At 45.0% G+C, this 23,436-nt stretch overlaps 1 protein-coding gene across 5 annotated transcripts in view; it reads right to left on the reverse strand.

Annotated features, from left to right (window-relative positions):
* Rabgef1 (RAB guanine nucleotide exchange factor 1) overlaps window positions 1-17,728 on the reverse strand; it is a 51,142-nt gene extending 33,414 nt beyond the window's left edge. Inside the window, exon 1 of one of the 5 annotated variants that reach the window (XM_075977758.1) lies at window positions 17,621-17,728. The gene's annotated coding sequence lies outside the window, so the exon portion shown is untranslated. Of the gene's footprint in view, window positions 1-17,212; window positions 17,232-17,620 lie in introns of those variants that run through there. The other 4 variants (XM_075977761.1, XM_075977780.1, XM_075977771.1 and 1 more) reach the window with 4 other exon arrangements.
* Window positions 17,729-23,436: the final 5,708 nt, after the last annotated feature.

Below are 23,436 nucleotides of genomic sequence, written 5' to 3' on the forward strand. Positions count from 1 at the left end.
TGACCTCTGGCTTCCACACATGTGTACCCATCTACACACTCATATGAACATATACATACACCATACACAAAAAAGAGATGAAACTCGCACCCGACTAGTGGATCTGTGTATGTGCCAAAGCATGCACTCAGATTTCAGACCATCGTATGTTTTCTGGAGCCACCTCATGTTGTCTCTATATACACAGGTTCTGCCGCTCAGAACCAAAGCCCTACTAGCCAGAGAGGTTTGAGCACAACCTCACCCTCTGATTGAATATTTAGGTATGCAGACACTAGGTAAACCTCAGAAGGAAGTCAGGCATAACCCAAAACCAAAAGCAGACCACAGAGATGAGTGGATGCAGAGAAAAAGACCTGACTGCCACGTGAGCTGCAAAGATAGAGAGGGCACACTGAACACTCTTCTGGGGATGCTCAAAAGTGTGTGCGCGCGTGCGTGTGTGTGTGTGGGGGGGGGGGGTTATGGGGGGGAAGGGGAAGGGGATAAGGGAGAAGAGCAGAGAGGCAGAGAAAGAAAGAGAAAATGAGAATGAATAAATATGTACGGGAGAAAACCAAACCCTCAGTGAGATTGCCATTTCCCTAGTCCTGAAACGCAGGAAAAGTTCAAGTTCTGGCTAAGCAGGAGAAAGGCACAAGGGAAACCTTTCTCCTCTACTGTGTCTGGTGGTGGGTGGGTAGGGGGTATGTGCATGTACTCACATGGAGGCCAGAGGTCAACCTCAAGTGTCATCCCTCAGGATTCTGCCCCCCCCCAAAAGGCAGGGTCTCCCACCAATTAGGCTAGGCTGACTGGCCACTGAGCCTCAGGGGCCCTTCTACTTCCTCAGTGCTGAGAGTACAAGTGGGCCTCCCCAGGTACTTTCCTGACTGAGCTCTCTCTCCAGCCCCTACTTTACTGCCATTCCCTTTTCTTAAGCCACAGGGACAAACAACCCTGTGCATTTGCAGCAATGGCTAGAGCAGGAGCCAAACTCGGGCTCTTCTGGCTGTGCTTCTCCTAGGTGGTGCCAATGTGGGGATACTTGTGGGAGTATAACACAGAGCAGAACAACTAAATCCAGTCTCCTGGACAGAAAAAAAAAAGGAAAGACAAGCCCCTAGAAAACAAAAATTACAGGAAAAACTGCTGAGGCAAAACTCTCAAGAAAGAACTTTCTAAGCTGGGCAATGGTGGTACACACCTTGAATTCCAGCATTCAGGAAGCAGTGGCAGGTGGGTCTCTATGAGTTTGAGGCCAGCCTGGTCTACAAAGTCACTTCCAGAACAGCCAGAGCTATTACCCAGAGAAAAACAAAAAGAGAGAGAGAGAGAGAGAGAGAGAGAGAGAGAGAGAGGGAGGGAGGGAGGGAGGGAGGGAGGGAGGGAGGGAGGGGAGGGAGAGAGGGAGGGAAAAGAAAGAAGAAAGAACTTTCTGTCCAGGTATTGGGGTCATCCAAGTACTGGACAGACTGAGGCAGTAGGTAGGATCATGGACTCAAGGGCAGCCTGGGCTACACAGTAGGTTTCAGGCTAACCTGAGCTACTTAATAAGACTCTGTATGGGCTAGGGCTGGCGAGACAACTCAGCAGGTAGAGCTTGCTGCCCAGAGTCTGAAATGGTGGAAGGAGAGAATGAACTCCAACAAGTTATCCGCTGACCTCCACACATAGAGTATGATATAGATGCATCCACAAACATATACAAAATATAACTGGAAATGTAAAAAGAAAAGAGATCAAAGTGTTCTTGTTCAGAACAAGGGGAGAGGCTATTTACCATGCATTCGAATGAGTATACCGGGTGGTGGTGGCGCACGTCTTTAATCCCAGCACTCGGGAGGCAGAGGCAGGCGGATCTCTGTGAGTTCAAGGCCAGCCTGGTCTACAAGAGCTAGTTCCAGGACAGGAACCGAAAAGCTACGGAGAAACCCTGTCTCGAAAAAAAAAAAAAAGTCGAATGAGTATACCATGTCCGTCCCCGTAAAAGTCAATAAGCTAACAAAAGTCATGAAATCTGAGTTCCTTAATCTTGAACCCCTTAGCTGTGACTCTGCCTTCATGGGACTTGTGGGGCAAAGGTACACTGTACATAAAGCCTATTCTGCTGATATCCTGGGTGGTGGGTTCCTTTGTTCCTGATGCAGGAGTCTCAGGTCTTTTGCCTGCGTCTGTCAACTTTGGCAGGCTTATTTGCTACTTATAACCAGGGCAAAAGCTCCAGTCCTTCACTGTCCTTAACATTTTCAGCAAGCAGTCCACAGAAAGCCATTCCCATCCATAGTCAGGAGATGAGGCTAGGGGTGTAGCTCAGTGGTAGAACACTTGCCTATTTGCTCAACGCCCTGGGCTTGATCCCAGAAGTGCCAAAAAACAAACCAAAACTCCACCAGCGTGAGGCACCACTCACACCTATCAGAGTGACACAAACAAGCACCGATACTACCAACAGCATTCCTGTACATTCCGAGGGGATGTGAGATAGTACAGCTCAGAGTCGATAGCTTCTTTTCTGGTGTTTTAGTTTTCTGACATAGGGTCCCACTCTGAGGTCTATACTGATGTTAAACTCATAGCAATTCTCCTGCCTCAAGCTCCTGAGTACCGGCATTATAGGTGTGAACCACCATATCCAGCCACATATTCTATAGTGTTTACTCACTGGATCAACAAATATTCTTAATACTGGCAGATACCTGGGCTACTACCATAAGCAAAAGCTCTGTGGATCTTAGTGCTTAACACAGACAGTATATAGCTCAGAGACTGAATGAAGAAACACTATTGAGTATTTTTTTTCTCTTTTGGTTTTTCTAGACAGGATTTCTCTATGTAGCCCTGACTGTCCTGGAACTCTGTAGACTAACTCAGAGATCCACCTGCCTCAGCATCCCAAGTACTGGAACTAAAGGCCTGTGCCACCATCTCCCCCACTTAATAAATTAATCTTGAAAAAAACTAAATTTTATGAACCCACGTTTAAGAAACAAGTGAGATATGTGTATATGAAATCTATGGAACTCCAATAATTGCTGAATAACAGATATATAATGAGATATATTAATTATATATTATATAATAATATCATGATATAATATATAAAATCTTACAGTAACATCAATATGCAAAAACACCTAGGAAATATTATAATAAAAAGTTATGTAACTGATGTAAAAATTACTGATATATAAGAGATGGTGAAAGATATGCCTATACTCCTTGTACTTAAGAGCTTGAGGTAGGAGGAGTCCACATTCAAGATCAGCCTGGACTACAAAAGATAAAAATAAAAATGAAGAAAGCTTTAATAGTAAGGCTATAACGAGTAAGAGACACTGAATAAAATACATATAAAGCTTTAGTAATGACATAGGTTCCAAAATCTATAAATTTACTACAAATGAAAATAAAATTCTTAAAACTTTTTGGAACTTGAAAAATGATCCTATATTTCACCAGAAACAATAAACAGGGCAGTTTTGCTAGGTGATGGTGGCACAAGGCTTTAATCTCAGCACAGAGGAAGCAGAGGCAGATTGATTTCTGAGTTTGAGTCCAGCCTGGTCTATAGAGTGAGTTCTAGGACAGCCAAGGGAAGAGAGAAATCCTCTCCTGAAAAACAAAAAAACAAAACAAAGCAAAAACTCCACAGGATAGTTTTTAATTTTCTAAATTAATTTTCTGAAATTTTTTCCTGCAAATTAGTTAATACAGAATTAACACAGACAAATCACTAAAAAGTACAAAACCTCCAAATGAATCCTAATATGCCATAAAAATAATATTAAAGGAAGGGGAAAGGAATGTTGTAAATAACCGGCCAGCAATCTGACATCCCTCAAAATAACTGGAAAGACCTGTTAAAGAGGCTAGAGAGATGGCTCAGTGGTTAAGATCACTGGCTGCTCGGCAATGTAGCAGGATACAAGATTAACTTGAAAAAGTCAGTAGCCCTCCTGTACACAGATGATAAGAGGGCTGGGAAAGAAATCAGAGAATCAACACTCTTCACAATAGCCACAAATAGCATAAAATATCTTGGAGTAACTCTAACCAAACAAGTGGAAGACTTGTATGACAAGAACTTTAAATCTTTGAGGAAAGAAATTGAAGAAAACACCAGAAAGTGCAAAGATCTCCCATGCTCTTGGGTAGGCAGAATTAACATAGTAAAAATGGCAATCTTACCAGAAGCAATCTACATATTCAACGCAATGCCCAGCAAAACCCCAGCAAAATTCTTCAAAGACCTCGAAAGAACAGTACTTAACTACATATGGAAAAGCAAAAAGCCCAGGATAGCCAAAAGAATCCTGTACAGAAAAAGAACTTCTGGAAGCATTACAATCCCTGACTTCAAACCCTATTACAGAGCTACAGTACTGAAAACAGTCTGGTATTGACATAAGGACAGACAGGGGGACCAATGGAATCGAACAGAAGACTAGGATATCAATCCATACATCTTCAAACCAAATGGAAAAAAAGAAAGCATATTTAACAAGTGGTGCTGGCATAATTGGATATCAACATGTAGAAGAATGAAAATAGACCCATATCTATCACCATGCACAAAACTCAAGTCCAAATGGATCAAAGACCTCAACATAAAGCTAGCCACACTGAACCTTTTAGAAGAGAAAGTGGCAAGTACACTTGAACACAGTGGCTCAGTTAACTACTTCCTAAATAGAACCCCAGGAGCACAGACACTAAGAGAAATAATTAATAAATGGGACCTCATGAAACTGAAAAGCTTCTGTAAAGCAAAGGACACGGTCAACAAGACAAAACAACAGTCTACAGAATGGGAAAAGATCTTTACTAACCCCACATCAGACAGAGGTCTGATCTCCAAAATATACAAAGAACTCAAGAAATTGAACACCAAAAGAACACATAATCCCATAAAAAAAAATGGAGTCCAGACCTAAATAGAGAACTCTCAACAAAGGAATCTAAAATGGCTGAAAGACTCTTCAGGAAATGTTCAGCATCCCTAGTCATCAGAGAAATGCAAATCAAAACAACTCTGAGATTCCATCTTACACCTGTAAGAATGGCCAAGGTCAAAAACACTGATGACAACTTATGCTGGAGAGGTTGTGGGGTAAAGGGAACACTTCTGCCTTGCTGGTGGGAGTGCAAGCTGGTACAACCCCTTTGGATGTCAGTGTGGTGATTCCTCAGAAAATAAGGAAACAACTTTCTTCAAGACCCAGTAATACAACTTTTGGGTATATATCCAAAGGATGCTACAAGGACATGTGTTCAACTAAGTTCATAGCAGCTTTGTTTGTCATAGCCAGAACCTGGAAACAACCTAAATGTCCCTCAATCGAAGACTGAATAAATAAAATGTGGTACATTTACACAATGGAGTACTACACAGCAGAAAAAAATGACAGCTTGAATTTTGCAGGAAAATGGATGGAGCTAGAAAACACCATACCGAGTGAGGTACCCCAGACACAGAAAGACAATTATCACATGTACTCACTCATAGGTGGTTTTTAAACATAAAGCAAAGAAAGCCAGCCTACAAAGCACAATCCCAGAGAATTTAGACAACAATGAGGACACTAAGAGAGACTCACAAAGATCTAATCTACATGGAAAGTAGAAAGTAGAAAAAGACAAGATCTCCCAAGTAAATTGGGAGCATGGGGACCTTGGGAGAGGGTTGAAGGGGGGAAGGGAGATGCAGGGAGGGGAGCAGAGAAAAATGTAGAGCTCAATAAATATCAATAAAAAAAGATCACTAGCTGCTCTTGCTGAGGACCTGGTTTCGATTCCCAGCAGCCACATGGCAGCTTGCAACCACCAGTTCCAGTTCCAGGGGATCTAATACCCTCTTCTGGCCTCCACAGGCACCGCATGCAAGTTGTGACACATGCTGACAAAACATGAAACCCCCACACATGAAACCCAACAATAGAACGTCCAGGCTGTGCTGGGTCATATGAAAACTTGTCTCAAAAATTAAAAACAAGCCGGCGGTGCTGGCACAAGACTTTAATGTCAGCACTTGGAAGGCAGAGGCAAGCGTATCTCTGTGAGTTCCAGGAGATCCTGGTCTATAGAGCAAGTTCCAGGGCAGCCAGGGCTGTCACACAGAGAAACCCTGTCTCCAAAAACCATAAATAAATGGATGGATGGATGATAGATAAAAATAAGATGCTGCAGAGAGGGCTCAATAAGATTATGTTCTTACTGCTGCTGCAGAGGACCTGAATTTGGTTCCCCAAATCCACAATATTTGGCTCAAAAATGCTTATAACTCCAGCTCCAGGGGATCTGGTGCCCTCTGGACTCCATGGGCACCTGCACTGATGGGTACACATAAAAAATATATGCACAAAACTAATGAACTCATAGGGATCCACCTGCCTCTGCTGGACTAAAGGTGTGCACCACCACATCCGACTCTTTTTTCTTTTGTAATGAGGGAAGAGATGACAAAGCTTCCAATTTGTCACACTATGTAACCCAAGCTGGCCTGCAGTCCTCCTAACTTAGACCCCCATATGATAGGACTAAAGATGCCCACCATCATACCTGGTACAACTTAAAAAACTTTCAAGAGAGACAGAAAGATGAAAGACATATATTTATGGAACGTCTATACCTAGAAGCTACAGGAAAATCAAAAAGGAAGTAAAATTTGAATATACAAATTCAAACGTCCATCTAGTTTTTAAAGACCTCACCTGTGACCAAAATAGATGGGCAAAAACAGAGTGGAAAATAGCATTTACATGTGACAATGAGGCATATTCTTATAGAGAGAGACAGTACTAATAAAAAGCCTGAGACTGGTTGGCAGCTGGCAGGACAAGGACACGGGCAGATTCTCTGCAAACTCTGAGCAGCCTTCTTGACACAAGTGGAAAGTCCCAGTGCATGCACCTGACATTCTGACACAGGCCTCCAAATGGGCCTCAGAAAGGTGCCTGCCGTCCCACTCCCGGGGTAAGGCAACCTACTTCCCACAGCCTCTGACACAGCGTTAGAAAACTTTAATTTTTGCTAGTCAACATGTAACCAATGTTATTGATATTTGTCTTTAAAGATTTTATTTTTAACTAGATGATACATGTGCGGGGGCGGGGGATGTCCACGCACACGTGAGTGCAGGTGCTCAAGAAGGCCACAAAAGGGTATCGGGTCCCAGGGGGCTGGAGCCACAGGTTCTCTGGGATGGCGGTGTGCGCTCTTAACCGCTGAGTCCTCTCCTCAGCACCCTACGTGTTATTGGTATTTGTTACCACCTGTACTTTTTTCAAATAAATTAACCACTGATATTCACTGGTTTTATGTCTCTATCTCTAAATTTTCCCTTTGATTCGCAAGAGCTCTTTTTGAATGATCGTTTAGCCTTCTTTTTTTTTTTTTTTTTTTTGGTTTTTCGAGACAGGGTTTCTCTGTGGTTTTGGAGCCTGTCCTGGAACTAGCTCTTGTAGACCAGGCTGGTCTCAAACTTTTATGTTATGAAGGCACCATCACATAAACACATGGCATTTCAAATCTGTATACAGGTTTTATCAACTTCCCCGCCTGAAGCACTCCTTCTAAAAGCAGTATTTCTTGTATACGACTGACGTCAGGTTTCCATTTCACTGTTACCAAACAAAGTATGTAAACACTGCTCTGTCCAAAGATAATCAATCCCGGGGGACACAATTTAGATGGAGCAGAGCCAGTGCAGCGGCATTCTTCAGGACTTCCAGGCAGCTGTGCTCTGCTCAGCCACATCCTCCTCCCGTGAACAAAGTTAGAGCTCTGGAACGCCATTTCTAAGGCTCACAGTTATGCAGCTGTGCTAGCCCAGTCAGCACCTCCTCTCTCAATACTCTCCAGAGAAGCAGCCAGCACTCAGATGGGCAACTGCTCGCCAAGTGTGTAAGCAAACAGACTCGGCTCCACCCGAGTAGCAGTACTTTGTGATACATAGAGCATCTCCACCCCAGGAGGGTTGTTTTCAGTCCTGTCTGACTCAGTTCTGCTTCAGCCATTTCACCTTTTCTCATATACTTCTAAGTCACAGTGTGAGAATCTGAGTTTATCTAGGTCCTAAGCGATGTTACTGGGAGCCACCTTGGATACCACGGCTATAAAGAAAGCACCACAGGTGTGAGGCCACTCATCTCGGCTCCTGACCCCAGGAGGGGGTGCCTTTTTCTTTTTTTCAATTATTTTTATTTTATCCATATTGGTGTTTTGTTTGCATGTATGTCTATGTACCACGTATGTGCCTGGTGCCCACAGAGGCCACAAGACAACACGCTCTCTGGAACTGCAGTTACAGGTGGTTGTGAGCCCAAGTCCTTGAAGATCAACAAGTGCTCGTACAGGCTGAGATGCCCTTTTCTGAGTACGACAGAAGCCTGCCGATCTCCAGCTAGGAAATGGAGAGCTAGAAACAGCGTGAACTATTGGTGTTAAAGGCACTATCCCAAATGCACCAAAGAGCTTCTCAAGTACTTCACTAGGAGGGTCCAGATCCCGGAAAACGGGGAACAGTATTATAAAAGGAGGTGACTCCAGCAAAAGGCAAAACCCAGAATGTGGGGGGGCTGGAGAGGTGGCTCAGCGGTTAAGAGCATTGCCTGCTCTTCCAAAGGTTTTGAGTTCAATTCCCAGCAACCACATGGTGGCTCACAACCATCTGTAATGAGGTCTGGTGCCCTCTTCTGGCCTATCTATACATACAGATAGACTATTGTATACATAAAAAATAAAAAAAAAATTAAAAAAAAACCCAGAATGTGCTTATGGAGGAATAGAGGGAAATTTGGGAAGAGGTAAAAATCAAAGCTTGATGCTTGGAAGGCAGCAGTCGATGAGTGCTTGTCTAGCATGGAAGAGTCCAAGGTTCCGTACAACTTACACTAGCACCCAGGAGGTGGAGGCAGGAGGATCGGGAGTTCAAGGTCATCTTCAGCTAAGCAGTGAATGGTGACTAACCTGAGATACATAAGACCCAGTCTCAAAAAAAAAAAAGAAAGAAAGAAAGAAAGAAAAAAAGAAAAGAGGGAAGAAAGCAAGCAAGCCACACAAGCCTATAAGCCTAACATTCAGAAGGCCAAGGCAGGAAGATATAAGTTTAAGGGCAGCTTGATTTAGCTAGCAAAACTCTTGTCAAAAAAACAAAAAACAAAAAACAAAGGCTGGCAGTGGTAATTAACACATTTATTCTCAGCACACCAGAAGTGGAGGCAGGCAGATCTCTGTGAGTTCAAGGTCAGCCAGGTCTATAGAGTGAGTTCAAGGACAGCCAGGGCTGCTCGGAGAAACCCCGTCCCCAGAAAAACATCAAAAACAAATGATATAAAAGAAGTTTTTAGAGTCTAGTGAGATAGCTCAGTGGGTGAAGGCACTTGCTGCACAAGGTTGATGACTTCAGTTCAATTCCTGGAACCCACATAAAGGTGGAAAGAGAACCAACTTCAACAAGTTGTCCTCTGATCTTCATATGCACTCGCGAATACACACGTACAAATACAGTTTGTATTTTAAAGAAGTTATTGGGGGGCTGGAGAGATGGCTCAGCGGTTAAGAGCATTGCCTGCTCTTCCAAAGGTTTTGAGTTCAATTCCCAGTAACCACATGGTGGCTCACAACCATCTGTAATGAGGTCTGGTGCCCTCTTCTGGCCTGAAGGCATACACACAGACAGAATATTGTATACATAATAAATAAATAAATATATACATATAAAAAAGTTATTGGAAGGGTTGAGTGATGGCTTAGTGGAGCCATCCTGATGGCAAGAGCACTACCTGATCTTGCAGAGGACCTGAGTTCTGTTCCCAGCACTCATATGGCAGCTCACAACTGCTTGTAATCCCAACTCCAGAGGATCTTCTGACCTCCTCAGGCACTGCATCCACATACATGTAGGCAAGACACCCATACACACACAATAAACTTATTTTCTAAAAAAAGAAATTACAGGGGAAACGGAATAAATGTGACGTTAATGTGTGTGTAGCTGGGGGTGCAGTGCAGCACCTGCCTAAAAAGTATGAGGTACTGGGTCTGATCCCTAGCGCGCGCGCGCACACACACACACACACACACATATATGGCTAAAATATGGTATTTAAACGCTGTCTCTGTCACAAAGCATGCTATTTTGTGGGGCGGGTAACAACAAAGTTTTGCAGAAGAGTCAGTGGTTAACATATGGGCGTGAAAGCAATTTTGCCATCTGAATGTCTTCAATAGTATTAAAGGTGATATAGTCATGACTAGACAATATTTGAACTCCACAAACTACACAATTGCCACATTAGGTTCCAACTGTAGTGGCTAGAAAATGTTCGAAGACTGAAACATAATTAATTTGCTACATAGAAGCCAAGCACATCTCAAGACACTAATAATAAAGAACTTTAGTGTTTTTTTCCTGTCTTTCTTTTCTTCCATGGACTGCTGAAGATGAAGGCCAGAGGTCTGTGCACACTATGAACATACAGCATCACTGCACTGCACACCAGACCCTGTGATAGATCTTAGTTAATCTATCTCATTAGCTTTCAGTCCTGTTTCTAGAATTCTCACTTGTTTTATCCTTATTATAGTCAAATCTTCAGTCACTGGTCCAATTCATTCTTCAGGACACATTTAAAAAACAATGTCAAAAGTTGATGGAAAAGCAATTAAGGAGCCACAACATTACACAACTGTATTTAGGCAAGGACGGTCCCATCTACTGTTACTAAGGGTAAATAAGAACAGTCTCCTGGCCACACCAACCATGCTGGCACTCTAGAAATCCTAACTATTATTACTGAAAGAACAAACTGCAGTGACTTACTGGCTATGTACCTAAGATGAGTGGCTATGTTTCCACCTTAAACATAAATCCTACAAGTGGGCTTTTCAAGCTAACAATCTGTGCTGAAGCTGGGATTTCAAAACTTACTTCTAGAAATGAATCCTTACTCTGGTTTTGCTATCCTTTCAGTCAATCTCATGTTCCTGTCAGCCTTTTCTATATAACACACACACACACACACACACGCACACACACACGGAGTTCTGACTGCCCAACAACACGAAACAGATCTACTGAAGATCTTTGTGTGCTTTCCAGACAGCACAAAAGCAAAGCAAAAGCTGATTTTTACTTCTGAGGGTAGCGTGCAGACTGGATCATGTGAAAACAGACCCTTGATTGAAGGGTAAGATCAAAACTCTTGGATCACATGAGGCCAGAAGTAATTCAGCTAAGACAGGAGAGAGCACACAGCCCTCCCAAAGCACACGGAAATTAAAGGGCAGAGCTGAGGAGTTTCTGATTATCTTTCAAGGTCACTAAACCTTTCTGTTCCTTTCTCAACTGGCTGCTGAAGAGCACAGCCACCTCTGTAGCCTTCAGCCAGAAACTTCAGACTCCGGCCCAAGCACTGGGTACAGAGCTGGTCTTGATCCCACCTTAACTCTCCACCTACTCCAAATCACTCATCCACTCACTCATCTCGCTTGCTATGTTAGCAATAGCAGGTTGGGCAAGTCTTCACAAGTCATTAAGAATCCTTTCTGGAATAAGATGTGTTACCAGAGATAGGGTCTACTTAAGAAAATTATGGCATAATACAAAGAGAGTGTCATCCATTAATAAATGTTTCAAGTCCAATCTCTAAAAGCATCTTTAAACTGTGCTCCAAAGTGCCATCTAAACGGGAAGGGGGGGGGACTGCTCTAGCAAACAGCATGCCTAAAATTAGAAAATTCTATATTCACTGCTATAGAGAAAATATTGTCATTATGTATTTTTAGCTTGAAAACACACAGAAAATAGTAAATGTATCCTAAGCAAAAATACCACAAATTATGAGACATGTATGATAAGGTCATATGAAATGCATTACTTTTACACTTAAAAAGGTATATGGTGGCATATACCTTTAATCCCAGTGAGGCAGAGGCAGGCAGATTACTGTGAGTCTGTTCTACACAGTGAGTTCCAGCACAATCAGTACTACAAAGTGAAGACCTATCTCAAACAAACTAACAAAAAGAATAAAAATAAAATATAAAACCAGCACAATTTTCATATAAAGAACCAATGTTACTTTTTAGGTTACAGAAGTGTAAATTAATATAAATAAATACTTTTATCAGAGAAAAAAAACACAGAGCTACCTGTGTACATGCTAAAATCACAAACTACAAAGACATCCAGATTCCCTGAGACTAGAGTTACAGATGGTTGTGAGCTGCCACGTGGGTGCTAGGATTCAAGCCTGGGTTCTTTCCAAGAGCGGTCAGTGCTCTTAACCACTGGGCCGTCTCTCCAGCCCCCACCCCATTTAAAAACTTTAATCCCCACATTTAATTTTAAAATACCATAAATTTAATTACAATGATTACACTGAATGGCAACTCAGCAGACTAGTTTGAAAAGTGATCCATAGACTCTACTTAAGAACCTGGTGTGGTGGCACAGTCTACATGGTAGGGAGTTCCGCGACTGATGGAGGAAGGTCATTGGTTAAGCAATAAAGAAACTGCTTGGCCTCATAGGTTAAAACATAGGTGGGAGGAGTAAACAGAACAGAGTGCTGGGAGGAAGAGGAAGTGAGCTCAGAGGCCATGCTCCCCTCTCCCGGGCAGACTCACGCAATGAAGCAAGTCGCCAGGTCAGACATGCTGTGAATCTTTCCCGGTAAGACCGGTGCTACACAGTTTATTAGAGATGGGTTGATCGGGATATCAGAATTAGCCAGTAAGGGCTAGAGCTAATGGGCCAAGCAGTGTTTAAATGAATACAATTTGTGTGTTGTTATTTCTGGTGTAAAGATAGCCGGGCTGTGGGAAGAGGTCCGCAGTTCCTACTACACGCAACAGCCAGAGGTACTGGGGAGTCCCTGTCTCCAAAACAAACAAAACACAACTTTACTCAGTTCGCTCATTGCAACACTCCCTAAGGTTAGAGCCCTCAAGGCTCTGGCTATTTTCCTGCTTCAGGTCCTTTAACAATCGCCTCTGTATCATTTGACGCCTCAGGAGAAGGTAAACCAGTGGTACAGTACTCGCAGAGCACGTGCTCCAGGTGACCCAATACCCCCTGCCAAGAACACCAGCCAAAGAAGTCCCACCTCAACAGGTAGTGTCCTATGGTTCCTACACAGGGAACAATGCTTGCCCCTCTGATTGTAATTTAGGAGTCTGTTACATCTAATTAACTGATCATAATCACAATCATCGGCTGCCCTGGAGAACAAAAGTCTGTAAAGTATGTTACAGAAACAAGGAAAAAGCACTCTCCTTTACCATCGAAGTTATACTTCCCACTCCAGTGGGAAGAGCTTCATTAAAAACAGAAATCTTGCTGGGCGGTGGTGGCTCTCGCCTTTAACCCCAGCACTCAGGAAGCAGTGGCAGGCAGATCTCTGTGAGCGAGTTCCAGAACAGGCACCAAAGCTACAGAGAAACACTGTCTTGATAAAACAAAACAACAAAAACCAAACAAACACAAAAACCAAACCCAGAAATCTCTGAAAACAGACATGATGCTGGAGAGATAGCTCAGGGGTTAAGAGAAAGTACTGCTCTTGCAGAGGACCCAAGGTTAATTCCCAGCAACCTCCAACTCTGGTCTCTAAGCGCACACCGTGTGCACATACTCACACCCACACACAAATACACGCATACACATAACTGAAAAAAATAAATGCAGCCATCAGAGTCTCCAGCATGCCAGGCAAGTGCCCCACCACTGAGTGATAATGCAGGTCTTCTTTTGCTATTCTGACAGAGTCTCACTAAGCTGTCAGGCTGTCCTGCTCAGGGAATCTTCTACACAGCCTCTTCTTTTAGGAACTTTATTCAAATATTAGAAAATACCAGTTAAGCCAGGCATGGTGGCACATACCTTTAATTCCAGCACCTGGAAGGCAGAGGCAGGCAGATCTCTATGAGTTCAAGGCCAGCCTGGTCTACAGAGTGAGTTCCAGAACAGCCAGGGCTACAAAGAAACCCTGTCTCAAAAAACAAAACAAAACAAAACAACAAAAAACACTGTCTCAAAAAAAAAAACTAAACAAAAAAAACCAAAAAACAAAAACAAATTAGTCAGTGTGATAGAAGTCAATTTCCCTGTACATACTACTTCTCAGTGTTGCCTGCTAAAGGTGATCACAGGTTAAGATTCACAAACCATTCCATTTCCATAAAACTCTCCTTTTTAGCGTTGTAACTGCATTATTAGACTAAGAAAGCCATTTAGCAGCATTTCTACTGACACGCAAGTGTTGTCTGCACAGATAACCTCTACTAGAGATGCTTATCTCACGGCCAATAAAAATGAGTGCCAGGATTTAACTGCACACAGTCGAGATTTAAAATTCTATAGTATCTAGCCAAAGACTGGGAGAAGTTCATGGAGTGTTCTCATGCAGTCAGCAAGTACTTATTGGAACCAATAAATGTCCACTATAAATTGAGAGTGGAGAGATAAAAGTAGATTTCCCGTTATTGGATATTTATAATGGAGCCAATCTTAGTAAATGAGTACACAATTCAACCCAAATACTTAATGACCAGAAAAGACAGCTATGCAAAACAGTACCTAACCCAGCACTACATTGGACACAATCATCTTCAAACACACAGCAACAGCCTTTGTGTGATAGCTGCTGCTTAAAGTTTATCTTAACCGCAGGATGACCTTGCTTCATGCCCTCCCTGGCCCTGTCACCAGCATAGAAAAGCTCCAACTGGCATCTCCGCCCTGCATATTCCATCAACACCCACTCCATATAGTTGGGTGGCCTCTTCTCCTAGGTCCCTGCTCCCCCAACACTTATACATTCACCTGCTTCCAAAATTCCTGCTCCAGATTGTTGGTCTGAATTGTTACAAATTCTTCAAGACTAGGGAGGTATTCCCTGATCCCTTCTTCTACCTTCCACACTTGACAAGGCTGACTTGTGTTTTAATCCTCAGTGCTCCATGATAAAATTATACTGAAATATTTTTGCTACTTTTGTTTCTTTGTAGTGCTGGGGATCAAACCCTGGACCATGCTGCAAACTAGGCAAACACTCCACACTTTCAAGTACTTTTACTGTTTACCTTTGTATTTTTTTTTTTGCTTTTGTTTTATGATTTTTGAGACAGGGTTTCTCTGTAGCTTTAGAGCCTGTCCTGAAACTAGTTCTTATAGACCAGGCTGGCCTCGAACTCACAGAGATCAGCCTGCCTCTGCCTCCTGAGTGCTGGGATTAAAGGCATGCGCCACCACTGCCCAGTGATTTTTTAGAAAATGTTTTAATTTTCATGTGTGAGTATTTGCTTGCATACATGCATATGCACCATGTGTGTGCCAGGTGCCCTTGGAGACCAGAGAAGGATCTGGAGTTACAGACAGTTGTGAACCACCATGTGGGTGCAGGGAACCAGACCTGCAAGAGCAGCCAGATCTCTTAACCACTGGGTCAACTCTCTAATCTAATTTTTTTAAGCAAGTAAAAATTCAAATCCTGACTACATCTTAACTGTCTGATTAAGAATCAGTAAATTGCCAGGAGGTAGTGGAGCACCTTAATTTCCAGCAGAACTGAGGGCAGGGGCAGGCAGATCTCTGTGAATTTGAGGCCAGTCTGGTCTACAGAGCAAGATCAGGACAGTAAAGGCTACAAAGAAACCCGGTCTTGAAAAACAAAACAAATCAGTAAATCTTGGAGACTCTCTTGAGATGTCCACACCCGTGCCCTGCAGGTGTACTGTCCTTTTAAGTGTCTCTCCCTCTCCTTAACACCTGTGCCTAAATCTATAATAAAATTGTTTCTTAATAAATTCCGACTTCATTTTGTCAAAAACAAAAAGCAGGGCTGGGGAAACAGCAAAATCTACAAAGCACTTGCCACACAAGCATGAGAACCCCAGTTCAGATCCTCAGGACCCACTTTAAAAAAAAAAAAAAGTGTGCTTTGTCGGTAACCCCGGCACTTGCAGGCAGGGACTGGGAGATCCTGTAGCTTTCCCGCCTGCTATGGGTCTAGCCAAACCCGGTTACAGGTTCACTGACTCAAAAACCAAGGTTAGTAAGAAACTAAAGAAGATATGCAACATTAGCCTCTGGCCTCCATATTCACACACCATGAACACACATACCAAAAGAAAAGGACAGCAGGCACTGCCCCACACCTGCAATCCCAGCACTTGAGAGGTGCAGGCAGGAGGATTGCTCTAAGTTCTGAGTCTTGCCTGGTCTACATATGGAATTCCAGGCCATCCAGGACTGCATTATAAGACTCCGCCTCTCTCCAAAATTAAATAAATAAGCAAATAAATACACAACCTAGATAGACAGACAGACAGACAGACAGAAAAGCCCCCAACAGTTCTTCTAAAGACTGAAAGGAAACTGGTTAAACTGGTCCTATCAAGCACGTACGTTTAAACCTTAAAGTCGTAAGTAACAAGTGTCTTCTCTCTCATTTTTCTTTTGGTTTTTCGAAACAGGGTTTCTCTGTAGCTTTGGGGTCTGTCCTGGAACTAGCTCTTGTAGACCAGGCTGGCCTCGAACTCACAGAGATCCGCCTGCCTCTGCCTCCCTCCCGAGTCCTGGGATTAAAGCCATGTGCCTCCACCGCCGGGCTATACCAAGCTTCTTGACAAGCCAATTTTATTTGATACTCTTTTTTTTTCTTTTAACTGCGACTGGAGGGCGGGGGTGGAATTTCACTGGGTAACTTAGGCTGGGCTCAAACTAAGTGGCCCTTGCTGATGTTGATGTCGAACTCCCGAGGCTGTTCTGCCTCAATTCCCAAATACTGAGAAAACTGAAGTGGGTGACTAATTGGGTCTTTCTTTTAAAAGTAGTTTTAGGTTTGTAGGTTAAAAGGCCCAACTGTTAACTTTCAGGTAGGGCGGGGGGGGGCGGATTTCTTAACACAAAACCAGGTGATGCTGTAAACTTCTGCTGCCCAACCGTCCCATCTAAACTCCACAGGCTGACGGAGCCTACCGCATCCAGCCCCACATTTCCCAACCACAGAGATTGGTCATCAGCTCTGAGACACAGCCAGCTGCCAGTGACCTAGTCTCCAAGGCGCTTCCCTCTTTGGAGTGAACTTCCGCGAGGGGATGGAGGGACATCCCCTCGGCTCTTCTCAACAGTTCGGCACCAGGGGCTGCCTTAATTCATTTCTTTTCTTTCTTTCTTTTTTTTTTTTACCCCATAAGAGGCTCTTGCTATGTGGCGGGGACTGACCTCAAAATCGCGGCACTCCCCCTGCCTCAGCTTCAGGACTTCTCATTCAGAGACACACATAACCTCGGCCACTACCACCTAGTAGAAGTATTCAAAACCCCGCGCCACAGCAGCCCGCACCGTCCCCGAGAACCCACGCGGGGTCCGAATGTGACCCTCCCGGCCGCAACCCCAGCTCCGAACTCGACGGGACGAGAGCGGCGGTAGACGACGGGGAACGGCGTCCTCCCGTGAGCCCGAGTCCCGCCGAGCTGGGACGAACTCGGCCAAGGCGGAGAGGCCGAGCGCTGAGCTCCGGCGGCCTGGCCCTCCGTACCCGCCCTCCCGCCTAAGTGGCGGACCCGAGCGACCCGGGGTCAGCGCGCGGCCGGACGCCGCCGCCGCTACCCGGCTCCGAGGGTAACGCACCTCCGTAGCCCCCGTCCCTCCGAACCTGGTCCGCGGCTCCGCCGGCGTCCGACAGCCGCTCCCAGCGCCGCTCCAGTCAGTCGGCTCCCTGCCCCGCCCCTGCCCCCGCACGCCCCGCCCCCGGCACCACCGGCACGCGCGCGTTGCGTACGTGTTGCGTCACTTCCGCGACGCTTCGGATTTCCGGGGTCTGGATGTTGCAGCCGGAAAGGATTATTGGTGACCAGAAAGGCTTTGGAGACCACGCTTGGGTTCTTGGCCCAGCGAGTGTCCGCCACTCGCGAGAAGTCGCTGTTCCCCCTGTCATTACTTACTCCGTGCTTTCATCTTCTGCTTGCACTAGCCTGAGGGCGACAGGAAGCCCTGAGGACAGTCGTAGCGAGGAATGGGACCTCCGAGTCTAAGAGGAACCCGTAGTCCAGGAGACGTGTCCCGGATCGTAACGAAGGCGGCCGCCAGAAGATGAGGAGTTAGCAGGGACTAGATAGTCAGAGAAGAGATCAGGGGAGAGATAACGCGGGGCTGCCGGACCGGAAAGATAGATAACAATCCCACTCCACAGTTGAGACGCAACGTCACCGCCTTCGTTATCTCCCCGGGCCAAGAACCGGCCGGATGGAGGAGATAAGTAATAGAAAAGGGGAGGAAAGAATAGAGAAAGAAAGTAAAGAAGATGAGAGCCCTTGAGCCCTACAAAAGATCAACCCGGAACTATTAGACAATCTTCCAGCTCTGGAAAAACCACCCTTCCCGACTGGCTGAATGCTTTTTTTTTCTGTCTCATTTAATGTTTGTCATCTCTTCTGAGTCTTTGTTGTTGTTGTTTCTGGGCACTCAGTTCTTGATCACCTCGAGGAACCCACAGAACTGACACTCCCGGTTTGCCTTCACAGATCTCAGGACTTTAAATGGAAGGGAATTAATCTAAGAGCAACCAGGCTGTAATGCCAGCACTAGGATGGTGGAGACAGAATCAAGAGTTCTCATCCCGGGTTTCTTGGCCTGGGCGACTCAGACCCTCTCTGGGAATTAAAAAGCCAGATGTGGTGACGTATTACTCTAACGTCAAGTAACCCTGTATTTCCCCCACCTCCAAAAAAAAGGAAAGGAAAGCTGTGGGTATACCTTCCTAGCCAGAGCACATGTGGATGATGCAGGAGTTTTGTGTGCTATTGATGGCCCAGTTGTACTTGACACAAGGACCTAGGGTACCAGACATGATCAAATTAGCCTGGGAAAATGGCTCCAAGCCAGATGGGTTGTTTTGTTTTGTTTTTGTTCAGTTTTTCGAGACAGGGTTTCTCTGTGTCACAGCCCTAGCTGTCCTGGAACTCGCTCTTGTAGACCAGGCTGGCCTCCAACTCACAGAGATCTGCCTGCCTCTGTCTCCCGAATGCTGGGATTAAAGGCGAGCGCCACCACCTCCCGGTTTCCAAGCTGGATGTTTAAGGTCTATGAAGATTAAAGACACAGGCACTTGCAGGAGTGAGATGAAGGCAAGTTTTATTAAAGAGGATGGCAAGTAAGATAGCCAAAGAGATAGCTCAGTGAGGAAAGACTGGCCGTGCAGGCTTGGCAACCTGAATCCAAATCCTGGAACCATCATAAGGATGGAAGGAAAGAACCACTCACAAAGTATGTCACATGCATCCACACACAAGAACCATGATTTCTAAAAGTTTAAAAGAGGCAAAGTGAGGGAGACTCCCTATTTACTCCCTATTTACTAGAGCAGAAAAATACCACAGCATCAGCAAAGCAGGGCAGGATTGTTAGCAGCCATCCTACAATTTAGTCTGCTGTAATTAGCTGCATTAGAGGGGGGGAACTAGGCAGTGGTTGCGCACACCTTTAGTCCCAGCACACAGGAGGCAGATACAGGAGGATCTCTGTGAGTTTGAGGCCAAGCTGGTCAAGACAGCCAGGGCTACACAGGGAAACACTCTTGAAAAACCAAAGGGGGGACAGTAATAATGACTAGCATTATATATTGTATATCCATCAGGCCAGCTGACACTGACCTGGCTTCATCGGGTCCCTTGGCTATCTCATACCTGACTTCAAACTTCCTTGTTTCTCATCCCTAGTGTTCGTGGCTTCCTTGCTTAAACTAATCTCTCTGTTTCTCTCTCTGTCTCTTGCTCGCTCGCTCTCCCTTTCCTCCCCCCCCCCACTTGTCTTGTTTGTTTTTTGAGGCACTTTCTCTGTGTAGACCAGGCTGGCCTTGAATTCATCGAGATCCACCTGCTTTGCCTCCCAAATGCTGGGATTATAGGCGTGCGCTACCACCACCCGGCTGGTGCTTGAACTCTTAACAGTCTTTTAAACCTTAGCTCCATTTCACTACAAAATGTGTGAGCAACTTGCAGTTATCACCACAAACCCTTTTCCTTCCCTACCTTTTATAGAAGACTAGCTCCTGCCTGCAGAGGACATAGGTTCAAGCCTCAGAAAAAAAAGAAAAAAAAAGATCTGAGTATAACTGAGACCTAAGAGTTAAATAAGCTAGCCAGTGCTATACAGCATTAATAGTGGGGGCACAAACAGAACCTAGTCTGAATTCCTGTTTCAGGAATGTCAGAGGCAACAGAGCAGTGTTGTCTGCCTTGGAGTGTGTTCTAAAAAGCTACACTTGGGTTAAAGATCCTGTAGACTGATTTTGGAGAGTTGGAATGTTGTAGATCACATCTCAGACCGATTGTCCTTCGGCTTGCTTAACAGCCACTTATGACCCGCTCTATCTCTGGCTCCTTTTGACCGTCGGGTAAAATCTTTGGAATGTATTCGCACATTCCAACCATAGCTTCCACCAGTCCGAAAGCTGGAAATGTCAACAGATGTTTAGGAGCCAGAAGCCTAAAGCAGAGATTTCCCTCACTTTGCTCTAATTCCCTATCCGGTGTCCCCACCAGTGTGTTTGGCATTTCATATATGACTTACTGACTATGAAAAGTTCACATATAATGATGGTGCGTGCCTATAATCCCAATACATGGGAGGCTGAGGCAGGAAGATTAGGAGTTCAAGTTCATCATCAGCTACGTGGTGAGTCTGAGGCCAGTCTTCTCTACATATCTTTAAAAAAAAAAAGTTAATGTAACCACCAGCATAGTGGATAAATACATCATCTGGGACAATCTGAAGGCACTCGAAGGGCCATGGTCACTCACATTTGACTGCAAACACACCCCTTTCCTGTGGAGTGATGGCTGTCCTGTGTCCACAGGCTCGGTACAAGATGCGTGTAGCGCATCCGAGTGCAGTCACCAAACGCCAACCTGAGCTGCAGTCCCTGGTTTCAGGCTAATCATTTATCTCACCGTTTACCTAGTGGGGGTTCCTGGACTCCCCCCTCAGGTTTTCCTTAAGTGCCTATTGTTCAACAGATTATAGAACAAAGGTCCCTCTGGTGAGGAGTTCACTTCTAAGGAACAGGGACAAGGAGATGGCTGACTTGGTAAACACACTCTACCAAGCCGGATGACCTGAGCTCAAACCCTGAGACCCAGATAGTAGAACTGGTTCCTGCAAGTTGTCCTCTGCCCTGAGTGTGGGGTGGCATGCACACGTGCAAGTACAAACATGTGCGCACACAGAAATGTAATGTCTTAAAAAAAAACAGGCATGGTAGTAAACACCTTTCATCTAGCTAAGCACTCGGGAGGAAGAAGCAGGAGGATTTCTCCAAGTTTAAAGCCAGGCTGGTCTACCCGGATATTTCCAGGACAGCCAGAGAAATGGTGAGACCCTGTCTCAAATTAAATAAAATTTTAAAATTAAAAATGAGTCAGGCATGACAGCACACGCTTGTAGTCCCAGCAGTTGGGAGGCAGATGCAGGATCTATATGAGTTCAAGGCCAGCCTGGTCTACAGAGAGAGTTGCAGAACAGCCAGAGCTGCACAGAGAAACCCTGTCTCAAAATGTAAAATAAGAAAAGAAATACTGTAAATTCTAGGTGGTGGAGCCAAAAAGAAATTTACATTCGCTGGTGATGTGTGAGGGAAATGATGCAGGGAAGGGGAAGTAATGCAATGGAGAAATTGGCATCTGGGGCTTGAGTCATAGCCCAAGCTGGTAACACTCGGTGGCTGAAGCAGGAGAATTGTGAGTTGGAGTCCAGCCTTGACTGCAAAACAAGACTCTGTAGGAAGGAAGGGTGGGCGGGCAAGTGGACAAGACCAAGGTCAGCATGGGAAGGAACTAGCTGGAGCATGGGCCCTGGAAGCTCTGACTCATTGAGGCCATTAGTGGAACAATCTACCCTCGTGTCTTATCGCTCCTCTGCCAATTCTGATGTTGCTCATTGATTTAAAGGGGAAATTGTCACACTGAGCACTTTTTGCTCCAGTCACGAATGGAAACCTGATACTAGGTTACTATTTTGTATCTTCGTTAAAGTACTGGCTTAGTCCCAAAATTATTAATCTGGATGGTGTTCATAAACTTTCCTTGCCCTGTCAATTTTTTTTTATTTAATTTGTATGTTTATGGGATTTTGCCATGCAGTGTCTCCAGAGGCCAGAAGAGGGCACCAGATTCTCTGGAACTGGGGTAACAGAAGGTTGTGAGCTGTCCTGTGGGTTCTAGGATTTGAGCCAGGGTCCTCTGGAAGAACAGCCAGTGCTCTTAACCACTGAGTCACCTCTCCAGCCCCCTGCCCCAGCTTGTCATTGGCGATTACGATGTCTGAAGCTCCACATGGTCATGTTTCATCTTACACTGGTGTCCACTGGCCTCCTTTGTCTCCAAATTTGTCTTGGTCTGAAACACAAGCTAGGTAGGAGGGAAGGGGATAGAGAATTATCTTGGAAAGAAAGGCCTGTGGAGTTGGTTTCATGACTTTTCTGGGAAGGCATGGACAAATGTCTCTTCCCCACAGATGGACACAGAAAGCAGATCAAGGACACCATCCCACCTAAGCCTGCCTTACTGACCCCTATGTTTAATTAGCACTCCCTCCATAAGAACAGTAGCATGGACAATTTATGGACAGCCACGACACTGAAGAGCAGACCTCACAGCACACCCTCAGCATTTTTTTTTGAGACAGCATCTGATATCCAGACTGACCCCAAGTTCATTATGCAGCAGAGGTTGACTATGAACTTCTGATCCTCCTGCCTCCACCTCTCTTGTGTTGGGACTCCAGGCATGGATGGGACACCACACCTGGCTCGAGGCCTGTCCTGACTGTGGTTGACATTTTGTAGTCAGTACAATGCACTATTTCTTCCAAAGCCAGAATTCAGGGTCTTGGGAATTAAGGGGACAGAATGCAGAGTGTGGGCCACTAAAGTTTTGCTTCTTGTCCCCATGACACCAAAGTTGGTTTTTTACTATTTTGGATTTGGCCTGATCTCAGTGCCTAACTAGCAGCCCCTGCTCCTATCCTGAGATCACCCTTTAAGGCACACAGCTGTGGAGAGGGACACTGGCCCTCACAAGCCAGCTCAGTTAGGTCTGTAGGAATTCTGCCCGTCTTCTCTCCTGCACACACATTACTCCAGGGGTTTGACGTGGACCTCAGACCAGCAGAGCTCAAGTGTAGATGAAGGGTTCTCAGGTTTCCCTGGTGGTCTTACCTGGTCTGTTCTCAGAACATCAACTCCTGCTTCCTGTCTCCTCGGAATCGCCACAAGCTTCTGCTCGAAGTCGAGGCTTCCCTAGCCCTTTCTTCCGCTCACCCTTCAGACTGCATTTGTATCATGCCAGCTCTGTCTCTCTCAGTGCTGTGATGGAGGGGACACAGTGGAGAGGCGCGCAAGTGTCGGTTTTAGGGTACTATTATGTTTGTAGGAGGCGATGATAAGAGAG

The sequence above is a fragment of the Microtus pennsylvanicus genome, chromosome 1, assembly GCF_037038515.1.
Source record: "Microtus pennsylvanicus isolate mMicPen1 chromosome 1, mMicPen1.hap1, whole genome shotgun sequence".
Taxonomy (NCBI): Eukaryota; Metazoa; Chordata; class Mammalia; order Rodentia; family Cricetidae; genus Microtus; species Microtus pennsylvanicus.